Source organism: Procambarus clarkii, unplaced genomic scaffold (genome assembly GCF_040958095.1).
Source record: "Procambarus clarkii isolate CNS0578487 unplaced genomic scaffold, FALCON_Pclarkii_2.0 HiC_scaffold_501, whole genome shotgun sequence".
NCBI lineage: Eukaryota > Metazoa > Arthropoda > Malacostraca > Decapoda > Cambaridae > Procambarus > Procambarus clarkii.
Genome location: NW_027189534.1, coordinates 98,036 through 114,018, shown reverse-complemented (window position 1 = coordinate 114,018; position 15,983 = coordinate 98,036). Strand labels below are relative to the sequence as shown.

Sequence of the window (15,983 nt, the reverse complement as noted above, 5' to 3'; positions counted from 1 at the left end):
AGCCGTCGGGGTGCTGTCGTTTGCCGTAGTCGGGTTTGCAGGAGTGGCTGGTGTAGGGTTGGCCTCTGTTGTAGTAGAGCGGGAGGTGAACATGGCCTCTGGTATCACAAACGATGGTAGGTTGTTCTCCTTGTACAGTTCCTTCAGTAATTCATAACGTAGTCTGAGATCTTCGCCTGAGAGCGCCGTTGCGAAGTGTATCAGGGCTGCAACAGTGCTATCAGGGGTGGCTGCAGGCGGCGTGAGTGAGGACGGCTGGCTGGCTGGGTTGAGAGGTGTTGTCTGTGACCTTGAGTGGCTGGCGCGGGAGCTGCTGGTCCAGTAGTTGAGTTGTGCGCCGCTCGCGGCGCCACTTGTCGGGAGTGCTGGGAAGGCTTCTGCTTGAATGTTGAAAGATTTCATTCTTGGAGTAGGATTTCGAGGTCTGGCGTCGATCATTTTCGCTATTTCTTCCTGCCTGGTGGGGCAGTCTTGAGAGACGGCTGTGTGTTCTCCGTTGCAAAGTAGACAGCGCTTGCTGGTGGCTGTGCAGGTCCTGTGATGGTGTTCTCCAGTACAAATGCTGCATTTCTGCAGCCTGTTTGGGCACTTCTGGGCGTAGTGGGTGTATTGATAACACCGAAAACATTGACGAAGGCGGAAGTAACGCTGCCTGGTGATCTGGTGGGGTGTGCAGGCCACTTCACAGCATCTGAGTCCGTTGTCGGCCGCGAGAGTAGCCTCTGCTGGAGTCTTGAGGGTGACTTTGAGGGTTGGCCTCCCGCTTTCACCCTGCTGGATGAGGTGGGCCGAGATGGCTGTGAGAGACCGGTTCAGAGCGTTTATGCTCTTCACGATCTCAGTGATGGGCTGTTCGATTTCCCGACTATATCCCATCAAGCGGACGTACTAGTAGCATTGCAACTCCTGCCTGCCCTTACTTTACGCTTGTGGTCGAGTAGACACGGCTTTCTCACAACGCTTTCAAAACTGCAGTTGCCTACTCGTCTGTTTCACGTCCCTGTGAAATGACTTTTGCACAAATCCAAAAAATAGAGCAAAATCAGCGATAATAGTGATTGAGGTGAGCCGCCTGTTGGCTGCAGCCAGAGGAAGGAGGGGAGGGGCAACGGGGTGACGTAGGCGAGTCGAGCAGCCAATGGCGCTCGAGCAAGCGCCTCGAGACGGCGTATATAAGCAAAAATTTTTCGGCGCCGGCCATCACAAACCACAGTTGTTCACCATGGCTCGCACCAAGCAGACTGCTCGCAAGTCCACGGGAGGCAAGGCTCCTCGTAAGCAGCTGGCCACCAAGGCAGCACGCAAGTCTGCTCCTGCCACAGGGGGTGTGAAGAAGCCTCACCGTTACAGGCCCGGAACGGTCGCCCTGCGTGAGATCCGTCGTTACCAGAAGAGCACCGAGTTGCTCATCAGGAAACTTCCCTTCCAGCGTCTGGTGCGCGAGATTGCCCAGGACTTCAAGACCGATCTTCGCTTCCAGTCGTCTGCCGTCATGGCTTTACAGGAGGCATCCGAGGCTTACCTGGTCGGTCTCTTCGAGGACACTAACCTCTGTGCCATCCACGCCAAGCGTGTCACCATCATGCCAAAGGACATTCAGCTTGCTCGCCGTATCCGTGGAGAGCGTGCATAAGCTAAATCGACCACCCTAGTATACACCAAACTCGGCCCTTCTCAGGGCCAAAATATCCTTCTAAGGAGATTTCAGACATTCCTAGCATCAGTCATATGAATTAACCTTCATCTACACATATAATAAATAAATAAATAAATAAACAAATACACTAATTTAGGTGTCATACATACACGTGATATCAATAAATCAAGTCATTTGTAGTACAACCTGTTCTCTTACAAACAAAACGCCGTCGCTTTTCGCTCTTATGCACTGTCAAGGATCACCCACCCCCCCCCCCCCAAAATAAAAATTGTCATACTGTACTAGAAATAAAAGCAGCTTGTATAAGTGACATACTGTCCAGTCCTGTTTTATTCTGTTTTCGGTCCTCTGGCTTAATCTGTTAAGTTAGGAGATGACATTTTAAATTAACCGTTTTCTTGACATTTTCAAACCTAAGAGGGTGGCCTGCATAGTAATCCTAATGTGGAACATAACAATGAATCTCTAATCTCTAGAAAAAAGATACCGAGTGCTTATATGTGTTGAGAGAGAGAGAGAGAGAGAGAGAGAGAGAGAGAGAGAGAGAGAGAGAGAGAGAGAGAGAGAGAGAGAGAGAGAGAGAGAGAGAGAGAGACAGACAGACAGACAGACAGACAGACAGACAGACAGACAGACAGACAGACAGACAGACAAGACAGACAGACAGACAGACAGACAGACAGACAGACAGACAGACAGAGACTGAGAGAGAGAAACACACACAGACAGTTTCATAAATATTCTCATTTTATAGCTATTTGCTTTCAGTGACAGAGGTTTTTGTTATAATAGTATTGGTGTCTAACACTCACAATCTCTTTAGAAATTAAAGTGTGGCTCCAATGGAGCCGAGTTTGTTGGTTTGAGGCCAAGCCACCACCACAGGGCAGTAAGTAAGCCGTTTACTTGGAGGAGGTGTACTTGGTGACGGCCTTAGTGCCCTCAGAGACGGCGTGCTTGGCCAGTTCTCCGGGCAACAGGAGCCTTACAGCCGTCTGGATCTCCCGACTGGTAATGGTGGAACGCTTGTTGTAGTGGGCCAGGCGAGAAGCCTCGGCGGCGATGCGCTCAAAGATGTCGTTCACGAACGAGTTCATGATCGACATGGCTTTGGAAGAGATACCAGTGTCGGGGTGGACCTGCTTCAGCACTTTGTAGATGTAGATGCTGTAGCTCTCCTTCCTCCTGCGCTTCTTTTTCTTATCGCCCTTGGCAATGGCCTTCTGGGCCTTTCCGGCCTTCTTGGCAGCCTTTCCAGATGCCTTGGGTGGCATGATGATGCTCGTGCTGGCTGGCGTTGCAGTACAATAATGAACTTTTGCGCGAGTCGAGCTTTCCTTTTATATCCCGCTCGCGACTCAGCTCAGAGCGGGTCGCGTGGCGGAGCGCGCTGATTGGTCAGTGGCGGACTCCCTTGATCCTGAGCGGGGTATATAACACGAAGCTCGATCTGCGGGCCGGCATTAAAACACCACAAACCCACAACAGCAGCAGCAATGTCAGGACGCGGCAAGGGAGGCAAAGTGAAGGGCAAGTCAAAGTCTCGCTCCAGCAGGGCCGGACTTCAGTTCCCCGTGGGCAGAATTCACCGTCTGCTGCGTAAGGGCAACTACGCCGAACGCGTCGGTGCTGGCGCTCCTGTCTACCTGGCAGCCGTCATGGAATACCTCGCTGCCGAAGTTCTCGAGCTCGCCGGTAACGCCGCACGTGACAACAAGAAGACCCGTATCATCCCACGTCACTTGCAGTTGGCCATCCGCAACGACGAAGAACTCAACAAACTTCTGTCTGGCGTAACCATTGCACAGGGAGGTGTTCTTCCAAACATTCAGGCAGTTCTTTTGCCAAAGAAGACAGAGAAGAAGTAAGCACTTCTGCCACCCACCGCGACAAATACCATAACCAGGCTCCATCCGGAGCCACACACACTTTAATAGAGAGATTCAAGTAGACAATCAACTTTCAAACATTAATAATAACATTTATATTGATTTCATTTGGAATGTGTACATAACAAACAAACAAAACAAAATTATAGGGGATATTCAGCATCACTTGGAATATTAACCAATCATATAAATCCAATATATATTTTATATTTTACTTTAAGCGAGGAATTCATATTCTATCCATTTTTAATCATACAAATGAACAAAAGCAATTCTTCACTAGACGTAATGAATGAATAAATGATCAAGGTTTTAATGTGTTTCATGAATATATATATATATATATATATATATATATATATATATATATATATATATATATATATATATATATATATATATATATATATATATATATATTAATACTTGTGAACCAGAATATGTTTGAGCAGCAGCGATCGTGCCTGCCATTGGCCGAAGTGCAACAATTCAAATAATTTAAAGGGCCTGCTCGGGTATATAAGAGAGGCTGGGAGACTGGGGCCGGTGGTGGGTGATGGGTGATGAGTGATGGTGTGGTGTGGTGTGGTGTGGTGTGGTGTGGTGTTGTTAAGAGTTGATTTACGGCCAGCCAGCCAGCCAGCCAGCCAGCCAGCTGCAGCCAAGGCAGGGCAAGGCAAGGCAAGGCAAGGCAAGGCAAGGCAGGCAGGCAGGCAGGCAGGCAGGCAGGCAGGCAGGCAGGCAGGCAGGCAGGCAGCCAGGCAGCCAGGCAGCCAGACAGGCAGGCAGGCAGGCAGGCAGGCAGGCAGGCAGGCAGGCAGGCAGGCAGGCAGGCAGGCAGGCAGGCAGGCAGGCAGGCAGGCAGGCAGGCAGGCAGGCAGGCAGCCAGGCAGCCAGGCAGGCAGGCAGGCAGGCAGCCAGCCAGCCAGCCAGCCAGCCAGCCAGCCAGCCAGCCAGCCAGCCAGCCAGCCAGCCAGCCAGCCAGCCAGCCAGCCAGCCAGCCAGCCAGCCAGCCAGCCAGCCAGCCAGCCACTCCCACTTTGTATTTATATGCATTCAATTTATATTCAAACATTATATATGTTAAGGGCCTTGTTTTAGTGTTTATTTTAAAAATGACAAACATCGAGTCATTTTACCAGTCCTTTAGCGTTAACGGTGATGCATTTTAAAACTGAACATAAATCGCCTTTTCTGGATATATCAAATATCGAATCCGCTTAATGTGCCTACAATTCAATCATTCAAAAAATACATAATTTACATCAAGCCTTTTCATAGAACAGACAATAAGATTTGTACATGCAAAATAAAAAAAAAAATCCTTTAAGTTATCAATACAATGTGAGAAAACTTTACTTTTATAACTAAAGTTGCACAATTATACCAACTCTATGGTGGCTGGGTTGTAAGGTGTGTGGCTGGTGTTTTGGAAGTCGCGAGTTCAAACGACCCAATGGGAATAATACTTTTTTTTTTTGCCATACAATCTTCCTAATACTATTATGTAGGTTTGTGTGTGTGTTTTTTTTATTCATTCTTTGGTTTTATAGATGACATACATATTGACTCCTTTTACCGGTCCTTAATTAGGCTCTGGGGAAGCAATGGTGGTGGTGGTGGTGGTGGTGGTGGTGCATTTAAAACTAAACCAAAAATCACCAGTTCTGGACGCGTCAAATATCATATCCGCTTAATGTGTCTACAACCTAATTACTTAAAACTACACTATTTAATTCATTCATATCATGTGCATATTGGTCATTATGCTCATACAACCGACATCAAAATTTATTTTCATTATTAGAATCATACATTTCATCAAGTAATACAGATACAAAGAGATTTTCTTTCTGAGAAGACCGTTAGTATTGGCTTGCAGGCAGGCAGGCAGGCAGGCATTTGAGGGTTATTATTTCGCCTGTTGATTGGGGGGAGGGTTGATGTGTTAGGGGGTTTTCGGTTAGATGTGGTGGTGGTGATTGGTGGTGGTGGTGATTGGTGGTGATTGGTGGTGATTGGTGGTGGTGGTGGTGGTGGTAGTAGGTGGGAGTTGGGGGTGGGGGGGGTGGGGGGGGGGGGGTGGGGAGGGAAGGGGAGGGGAATGATGGTCTGTGGATTCCTTCTCCGTACCCTTTACATATAAGCAAAAATATGCCTTCTTGTGGGTATAGAAACATTAACACAAATTATATCAGTAACTGATATTGTAGCCTTTTAAACAGAAAAGATTTGTACATACAAATACTTTTTAATTATCATTTATTTGTGGAAATGGCATTTACGTCATTAAATTGATACCTCAGCATCAAGCTAGTGTCCTGCAGCAGTGGTCCAGTGGTAAAGTGTATATAAGTGATGCGTATTCTTGGAGTTGCGAGTTCAAACCCGGATTAAGCTATATATATATATATATATATATATACAACATGTTTTGTTTTGGTTGTTTGTTTTTGTATAAAGCCTCACACAATATCTATATTAAGCGAGTTTGTTTTAAACATGACATACATATTAATTCATTTTACCAGGCCTTATTCCACACAACTCCGTGAATTTCCCGTGGAGCCAGCCATTCAAACAAAAACAAACGAAACAAAACAAAACAAAACAAAAAACATTATTGCCAACAGCATTTGGTGTTCCCAGGCGGTCACCCATCCAAGTACTAACCAAACCCAACGTTGCTTAACTTCGCTGATCGGACGAGAAGCGGTGTTCTCAACGTGGTGTGGCCGTTGGCATGAGACTGCCTACACATTGTGGCTAATAACCAACTCTTTTAAGTCATCGCGGCAGGATACGGACCTGCTTGTGGTGTCTTAATGGTAATTGTATCCTAACATATTTTTGTCTCCTTGGCATGGATATTTAACATCGTTTATTCAGTCTTGGGTTTATGTTCTTTCGCCATTTACAGACATTTTACATCTACCTACTTCCTCAGCCTGCCCTGCCAATTTCTAATGAATTTGTGGATTTTCTTTTGTAATACAAACATGTGTGTGCTCATCTGCTCTTCAGTTTTTATGATATTTGTCTCATCTGTCCTGCTTTATGATACTTTTACAAAGAACATGAACAAATGCTTCTATTTTAGAGAAGATATGGGATCCAGGTTTCGGAGCCGTAAAACCAACCGTCGTGATTGGTGGACGAGTTGCCAGGTTGCAGCTTCTGTACCGTGCCGGCACATAAATAGGTTCGGCTCAAGCGGCGGCAGCATCATTCCCCCGTGACTGTCTGAGCGTCTCTCATCACCTTGGTTGGTTCATCATCATCATGGTAGAAGCAAAGCCTACCAAGAAGGCTGCGGCTGCTGCTGCTGCTGTGGTGGCCACCACCAGGAAACCTCGCGTCCAGGTTGCTCACCCGAAAACTAGTCAAATGGTTCTAGCCGCGGTCGCAGCACTCAAAGACCGTAAGGGCTCGTCTCTACAAGCAATCAAGAAGTACGTTGTTGCCAACAACAAAGTCGAGGCTGCCAAGATCGCCATTTACATCCGAAGATTTCTCAAGAAAGCAGTGGCTGACGGCATTCTTGTTCAGACCAAGGGAAGTGGAGCTAGTGGATCATTCAAGCTGGCCGTAGCAGAGAAGAGGGCCGTTCTAACTCCCAAGAAAGCCACCACAACCAAGAAACCATCTACAGCAGCAAAGAAGGCCGTGGTAACTCCCAAGAAAGCCGCCACAAGCAACAAACCACCTACAGCCTTGAAAAAGAAGCAGCAGCAGCAGCTTGTTGTTGGGAACAAAAAGCCCAAAATAAAGAGAGCTTCAAAATCTCCCAAACCACCCAAGGCAAAGAAAGCTGTCAAAAAAACAACAAAGGCAAAATAAACGACGACATGCAAGCAGCATGAATACACATGACAATAAACATCCAGGCCTCCCCCCCTCAGTGGAGGGGCCTCATATGATTCCAAAAAAGAGTTTAGTTTTGTAGACAAATAAATCATTACTTTTGGGGTAGATTTACTCTGTATATTATATATATATATATATATATATATATATATATATATATATATATATATATATATATATATATATATATATATATATATATATATATATATATATATATATATATATATATATATATATATATACATACATACATGGGTGAGGTGATATGGTACCAAAGTTTTGGGTAAGGTGATTGACATTTACACAAGATAAAACACGAACCAATGGGAATAAAAACATAAGAATGGAAGTAACTGCAGAAGGCCTATTGGCCCATAACACAAGCACTTCCTCTTGATGCTTCTATATTGGTTCAGAGTCTTGAAGCTATAATAATATATATATATATATATATATATATATATATATATATATATATATATATATATATATATATATATATATATATATATATATATATATATATATATATATATATATACACACAAAACTAAATAGTCTTGTTAGACAAATTGCCCCTATTAGAGGCAAGTTGACTAACAAGCCGAATGACTGGCAATTGTTTTGAATTTGAGTTAAATCTAACATAGAAATGTAATCAAACCTAACCTAACCTATGCTAACCCAAGCTAAGCTAACCTAACCTAACCTAAGCTAACCCAAGCTAAGCTAAGCTAACCTAACCTAACCTAACCTAACCTAACCTAAGCTAATCTAACCTAACCTAACCCAGCAATTCATGATCTTAATATAATACTGTTAATTGGATAAACCAATTTGGAAAGAAATGTTCGAAAATAACAAAATTAACTGTGCTTGTTAGGAAAATTGGGCCTTGCATACTTGTCCCAATAGTGTGGTTCTCGCTTTTAGGTACGACATAAACGTATACCTAAGTTGAGAGAGAAAAAGATTCTCACTCAAACATGCATATCGATTGCCAGTCCTGAATTCTGGGTAAATATTCGTGTCCTCCCTTTTCATTTACCATCATTTGGATACTATCAAAACAGCTCTGAGAAGGATAAAATGAATAAAACGGGTAGCTCCCTCATGTAAAAAGGAAGAGTTGGGAAAGATCTCTCTCTCTCTCTCTCTCCCCCTCCCCCCCCCCCCCCCCCCCCACCAATGATCCTGCTCTGCTAGTATATAACGTAACAAACCTTCCCCCCCCCCCCTCCCCAATCAGAGTCCCTTTAAGCATGCGAGGATAAAAAATAGATTTCATAAGACCCAATGTGCTAGCTGATATCAAAACAATTTATGTTATCGTCTATTAAGCCCTTCAGTAAAAAAGTATAGGGACCTAATTAGGTCCCGTTTTGAGGTGGTGGTGGGTGGAATCGATGGATTAGCCAAGCTCTTATCCGCCGAATCCGTAGAGGGTACGACCCTGGCGCTTCAGAGCGTACACCACGTCCATGGCAGTGACGGTCTTCCTCTTGGCGTGTTCCGTGTAGGTTACAGCATCACGGATGACGTTCTCGAGGAACACCTTCAGGACGCCACGGGTCTCTTCGTAGATGAGACCCGAAATACGCTTGACGCCGCCACGACGAGCTAAGCGACGAATAGCGGGCTTGGTGATGCCCTGGATGTTGTCACGTAGCACCTTACGATGACGCTTGGCGCCACCCTTTCCGAGTCCCTTGCCTCCCTTGCCGCGTCCAGTCATGGTGTTGTAGTTGTGTGAATCGAATTGATCGAATGCCCGCACGATTTCCCGACTATATCCCATCAAGCGGACGTACTAGTAGCATTGCAACTCCTGCCTGCCCTTACTTTACGCTTGTGGTCGAGTAGACACGGCTTTCTCACAACGCTTTCAAAACTGCAGTTGCCTACTCGTCTGTTTCACGTCCCTGTGAAATGACTTTTGCACAAATCCAAAAAATAGAGCAAAATCAGCGATAATAGTGATTGAGGTGAGCCGCCTGTTGGCTGCAGCCAGAGGAAGGAGGGGAGGGGCAACGGGGTGACGTAGGCGAGTCGAGCAGCCAATGGCGCTCGAGCAAGCGCCTCGAGACGGCGTATATAAGCAAAAATTTTTCGGCGCCGGCCATCACAAACCACAGTTGTTCACCATGGCTCGCACCAAGCAGACTGCTCGCAAGTCCACGGGAGGCAAGGCTCCTCGTAAGCAGCTGGCCACCAAGGCAGCACGCAAGTCTGCTCCTGCCACAGGGGGTGTGAAGAAGCCTCACCGTTACAGGCCCGGAACGGTCGCCCTGCGTGAGATCCGTCGTTACCAGAAGAGCACCGAGTTGCTCATCAGGAAACTTCCCTTCCAGCGTCTGGTGCGCGAGATTGCCCAGGACTTCAAGACCGATCTTCGCTTCCAGTCGTCTGCCGTCATGGCTTTACAGGAGGCATCCGAGGCTTACCTGGTCGGTCTCTTCGAGGACACTAACCTCTGTGCCATCCACGCCAAGCGTGTCACCATCATGCCAAAGGACATTCAGCTTGCTCGCCGTATCCGTGGAGAGCGTGCATAAGCTAAATCGACCACCCTAGTATACACCAAACTCGGCCCTTCTCAGGGCCAAAATATCCTTCTAAGGAGATTTCAGACATTCCTAGCATCAGTCATATGAATTAACCTTCATCTACACATATAATAAATAAATAAATAAATAAACAAATACACTAATTTAGGTGTCATACATACACGTGATATCAATAAATCAAGTCATTTGTAGTACAACCTGTTCTCTTACAAACAAAACGCCGTCGCTTTTCGCTCTTATGCACTGTCAAGGATCACCCCCCCCCCCCCCCCAAAATAAAAATTGTCATACTGTACTAGAAATAAAAGCAGCTTGTATAAGTGACATACTGTCCAGTCCTGTTTTATTCTGTTTTCGGTCCTCTGGCTTAATCTGTTAAGTTAGGAGATGACATTTTAAATTAACCGTTTTCTTGACATTTTCAAACCTAAGAGGGTGGCCTGCATAGTAATCCTAATGTGGAACATAACAATGAATCTCTAATCTCTAGAAAAAAGATACCGAGTGCTTATATGTGTTGAGAGAGAGAGAGAGAGAGAGAGAGAGAGAGAGAGAGAGAGAGAGAGAGAGAGAGAGAGAGAGAGAGAGAGAGAGAGACAGACAGACAGACAGACAGACAGACAGACAGACAGACAGACAGACAGACAGACAGACAAGACAGACAGACAGACAGACAGACAGACAGACAGACAGACAGACAGAGACTGAGAGAGAGAAACACACACAGACAGTTTCATAAATATTCTCATTTTATAGCTATTTGCTTTCAGTGACAGAGGTTTTTGTTATAATAGTATTGGTGTCTAACACTCACAATCTCTTTAGAAATTAAAGTGTGGCTCCAATGGAGCCGAGTTTGTTGGTTTGAGGCCAAGCCACCACCACAGGGCAGTAAGTAAGCCGTTTACTTGGAGGAGGTGTACTTGGTGACGGCCTTAGTGCCCTCAGAGACGGCGTGCTTGGCCAGTTCTCCGGGCAACAGGAGCCTTACAGCCGTCTGGATCTCCCGACTGGTAATGGTGGAACGCTTGTTGTAGTGGGCCAGGCGAGAAGCCTCGGCGGCGATGCGCTCAAAGATGTCGTTCACGAACGAGTTCATGATCGACATGGCTTTGGAAGAGATACCAGTGTCGGGGTGGACCTGCTTCAGCACTTTGTAGATGTAGATGCTGTAGCTCTCCTTCCTCCTGCGCTTCTTTTTCTTATCGCCCTTGGCAATGGCCTTCTGGGCCTTTCCGGCCTTCTTGGCAGCCTTTCCAGATGCCTTGGGTGGCATGATGATGCTCGTGCTGGCTGGCGTTGCAGTACAATAATGAACTTTTGCGCGAGTCGAGCTTTCCTTTTATATCCCGCTCGCGACTCAGCTCAGAGCGGGTCGCGTGGCGGAGCGCGCTGATTGGTCAGTGGCGGACTCCCTTGATCCTGAGCGGGGTATATAACACGAAGCTCGATCTGCGGGCAACATGTTGAAGATTCAACGAGTACAAAACAAAGCACTTCGCTTTGCAGAGGGCCTGACTCTGAGGGACAGGGTAAGAACTGACCTGATCCATGAGACGCTCAACATGAAGCCAATGAACATTAGGCTCAGCTACCTGGCCAGAAGACAGCTGTACCGTATGAAGAACATGTATGTCCCAGACCCAGAAGATCCCTTCGTAGCAGAAAACACCACCAGCGACTACGAGATCCACGAACCACCACACAGAACCAGAAGAATCACTCTCCAACAAAAAGTGATCAGACATATCCATGATGAGGCCTTCCCAAGCCCTCAGATACTAAGCGGTCTGCCAGACGATCCAGATGAGTGGCCCATCCCGGACCCAATCTACACCAAATGAAGAATAAAGAAAGAAAGAAAAAAAAATAACAAAATAACAAAATAAAAAAAAAAAAAAAAAAAAAAAAAAAAAAATAAATAAATAAATAAATAAATAAAAAAAAAATAATAATAAAAAAAAAAAAAAAAAAAAAAAAAAAAAAAAAAAAAAAAAATATATAAATAAATAAAACACCTACAAAAAAATATAAAACCAAAAAACCATTTGTCGTGGCGGCAGAAGTGTAACTACCCTGATGTTTCTAAGATTAGCCTCCTTCAGCCAACTCCATCGGCTCTAGTGCTTTAGGACACCAACAAGGTCACAAACACTAGCCCCCCCAGCCAATGTACTGACAACCCAACATAACACATACGCAAACAAACAACACATACAAAAATGTCAACCCATGGTGGACAGGCCACCGAACTTTCAAACCTCCTCTCTCTCTACACCCGCATCCTCTTCCTGAATTTCATCTCCCCATCCCTCTACCTCCCCCATCCTTTCCATTCCCTATGGACATCAAACCAACCAACCGGCATTAAAACACCACAAACCCACAACAGCAGCAGCAATGTCAGGACGCGGCAAGGGAGGCAAAGTGAAGGGCAAGTCAAAGTCTCGCTCCAGCAGGGCCGGACTTCAGTTCCCCGTGGGCAGAATTCACCGTCTGCTGCGTAAGGGCAACTACGCCGAACGCGTCGGTGCTGGCGCTCCTGTCTACCTGGCAGCCGTCATGGAATACCTCGCTGCCGAAGTTCTCGAGCTCGCCGGTAACGCCGCACGTGACAACAAGAAGACCCGTATCATCCCACGTCACTTGCAGTTGGCCATCCGCAACGACGAAGAACTCAACAAACTTCTGTCTGGCGTAACCATTGCACAGGGAGGTGTTCTTCCAAACATTCAGGCAGTTCTTTTGCCAAAGAAGACAGAGAAGAAGTAAGCACTTCTGCCACCCACCGCGACAAATACCATAACCAGGCTCCATCCGGAGCCACACACACTTTAATAGAGAGATTCAAGTAGACAATCAACTTTCAAACATTAATAATAACATTTATATTGATTTCATTTGGAATGTGTACATAACAAACAAACAAAACAAAATTATAGGGGATATTCAGCATCACTTGGAATATTAACCAATCATATAAATCCAATATATATTTTATATTTTACTTTAAGCGAGGAATTCATATTCTATCCATTTTTAATCATACAAATGAACAAAAGCAATTCTTCACTAGACGTAATGAATGAATAAATGATCAAGGTTTTAATGTGTTTCATGAATATATATATATATATATATATATATATATATATATATATATATATATATATATATATATATATATATATATATATATATATATATATATATATATATATATATTAATACTTGTGAACCAGAATATGTTTGAGCAGCAGCGATCGTGCCTGCCATTGGCCGAAGTGCAACAATTCAAATAATTTAAAGGGCCTGCTCGGGTATATAAGAGAGGCTGGGAGACTGGGGCCGGTGGTGGGTGATGGGTGATGAGTGATGGTGTGGTGTGGTGTGGTGTGGTGTGGTGTGGTGTTGTTAAGAGTTGATTTACGGCCAGCCAGCCAGCCAGCCAGCCAGCCAGCTGCAGCCAAGGCAGGGCAAGGCAAGGCAAGGCAAGGCAAGGCAAGGCAGGCAGGCAGGCAGGCAGGCAGGCAGGCAGGCAGGCAGGCAGGCAGGCAGGCAGCCAGGCAGCCAGGCAGCCAGACAGGCAGGCAGGCAGGCAGGCAGGCAGGCAGGCAGGCAGGCAGGCAGGCAGGCAGGCAGGCAGGCAGCCAGGCAGGCAGGCAGGCAGGCAGGCAGGCAGGCAGGCAGGCAGGCAGCCAGGCAGCCAGGCAGGCAGGCAGGCAGGCAGGCAGGCAGCCAGCCAGCCAGCCAGCCAGCCAGCCAGCCAGCCAGCCAGCCAGCCAGCCAGCCAGCCAGCCAGCCAGCCAGCCAGCCAGCCAGCCAGCCAGCCAGCCACTCCCACTTTGTATTTATATGCATTCAATTTATATTCAAACATTATATATGTTAAGGGCCTTGTTTTAGTGTTTATTTTAAAAATGACAAACATCGAGTCATTTTACCAGTCCTTTAGCGTTAACGGTGATGCATTTTAAAACTGAACATAAATCGCCTTTTCTGGATATATCAAATATCGAATCCGCTTAATGTGCCTACAATTCAATCATTCAAAAAATACATAATTTACATCAAGCCTTTTCATAGAACAGACAATAAGATTTGTACATGCAAAATAAAAAAAAAAAATCCTTTAAGTTATCAATACAATGTGAGAAAACTTTACTTTTATAACTAAAGTTGCACAATTATACCAACTCTATGGTGGCTGGGTTGTAAGGTGTGTGGCTGGTGTTTTGGAAGTCGCGAGTTCAAACGACCCAATGGGAATAATACTTTTTTTTTTTGCCATACAATCTTCCTAATACTATTATGTAGGTTTGTGTGTGTGTTTTTTTTATTCATTCTTTGGTTTTATAGATGACATACATATTGACTCCTTTTACCGGTCCTTAATTAGGCTCTGGGGAAGCAATGGTGGTGGTGGTGGTGGTGGTGGTGGTGCATTTAAAACTAAACCAAAAATCACCAGTTCTGGACGCGTCAAATATCATATCCGCTTAATGTGTCTACAACCTAATTACTTAAAACTACACTATTTAATTCATTCATATCATGTGCATATTGGTCATTATGCTCATACAACCGACATCAAAATTTATTTTCATTATTAGAATCATACATTTCATCAAGTAATACAGATACAAAGAGATTTTCTTTCTGAGAAGACCGTTAGTATTGGCTTGCAGGCAGGCAGGCAGGCAGGCATTTGAGGGTTATTATTTCGCCTGTTGATTGGGGGGAGGGTTGATGTGTTAGGGGGTTTTCGGTTAGATGTGGTGGTGGTGATTGGTGGTGGTGGTGATTGGTGGTGATTGGTGGTGATTGGTGGTGGTGGTGGTGGTGGTAGTAGGTGGGAGTTGGGGGTGGGGGGGGGGTGGGGGGGGGGGGGGTGGGGAGGGAAGGGGAGGGGAATGATGGTCTGTGGATTCCTTCTCCGTACCCTTTACATATAAGCAAAAATATGCCTTCTTGTGGGTATAGAAACATTAACACAAATTATATCAGTAACTGATATTGTAGCCTTTTAAACAGAAAAGATTTGTACATACAAATACTTTTTAATTATCATTTATTTGTGGAAATGGCATTTACGTCATTAAATTGATACCTCAGCATCAAGCTAGTGTCCTGCAGCAGTGGTCCAGTGGTAAAGTGTATATAAGTGATGCGTATTCTTGGAGTTGCGAGTTCAAACCCGGATTAAGCTATATATATATATATATATATATATACAACATGTTTTGTTTTGGTTGTTTGTTTTTGTATAAAGCCTCACACAATATCTATATTAAGCGAGTTTGTTTTAAACATGACATACATATTAATTCATTTTACCAGGCCTTATTCCACACAACTCCGTGAATTTCCCGTGGAGCCAGCCATTCAAACAAAAACAAACGAAACAAAACAAAACAAAACAAAAAACATTATTGCCAACAGCATTTGGTGTTCCCAGGCGGTCACCCATCCAAGTACTAACCAAACCCAACGTTGCTTAACTTCGCTGATCGGACGAGAAGCGGTGTTCTCAACGTGGTGTGGCCGTTGGCATGAGACTGCCTACACATTGTGGCTAATAACCAACTCTTTTAAGTCATCGCGGCAGGATACGGACCTGCTTGTGGTGTCTTAATGGTAATTGTATCCTAACATATTTTTGTCTCCTTGGCATGGATATTTAACATCGTTTATTCAGTCTTGGGTTTATGTTCTTTCGCCATTTACAGACATTTTACATCTACCTACTTCCTCAGCCTGCCCTGCCAATTTCTAATGAATTTGTGGATTTTCTTTTGTAATACAAACATGTGTGTGCTCATCTGCTCTTCAGTTTTTATGATATTTGTCTCATCTGTCCTGCTTTATGATACTTTTACAAAGAACATGAACAAATGCTTCTATTTTAGAGAAGATATGGGATCCAGGTTTCGGAGCCGTAAAACCAACCGTCGTGATTGGTGGACGAGTTGCCAGGTTGCAGCTTCTGTACCGTGC

General features: G+C 45.0%; 2 non-coding genes across 2 annotated transcripts; both read right to left on the bottom strand.

The window, feature by feature from the left end:
* Positions 1-6,173: 6,173 nt before the first annotated feature.
* LOC138361593 (5S ribosomal RNA) lies at positions 6,174-6,292 on the bottom strand. The gene has a single exon (XR_011227054.1). It is a non-coding gene; the product is annotated as a 5S ribosomal RNA (ribosomal RNA).
* A 9,127-nt stretch (positions 6,293-15,419) lies between these two features.
* LOC138361592 (5S ribosomal RNA) lies at positions 15,420-15,538 on the bottom strand. The gene has a single exon (XR_011227053.1). It is a non-coding gene; the product is annotated as a 5S ribosomal RNA (ribosomal RNA).
* Between the last annotated feature and the right edge of the window lie 445 nt (positions 15,539-15,983).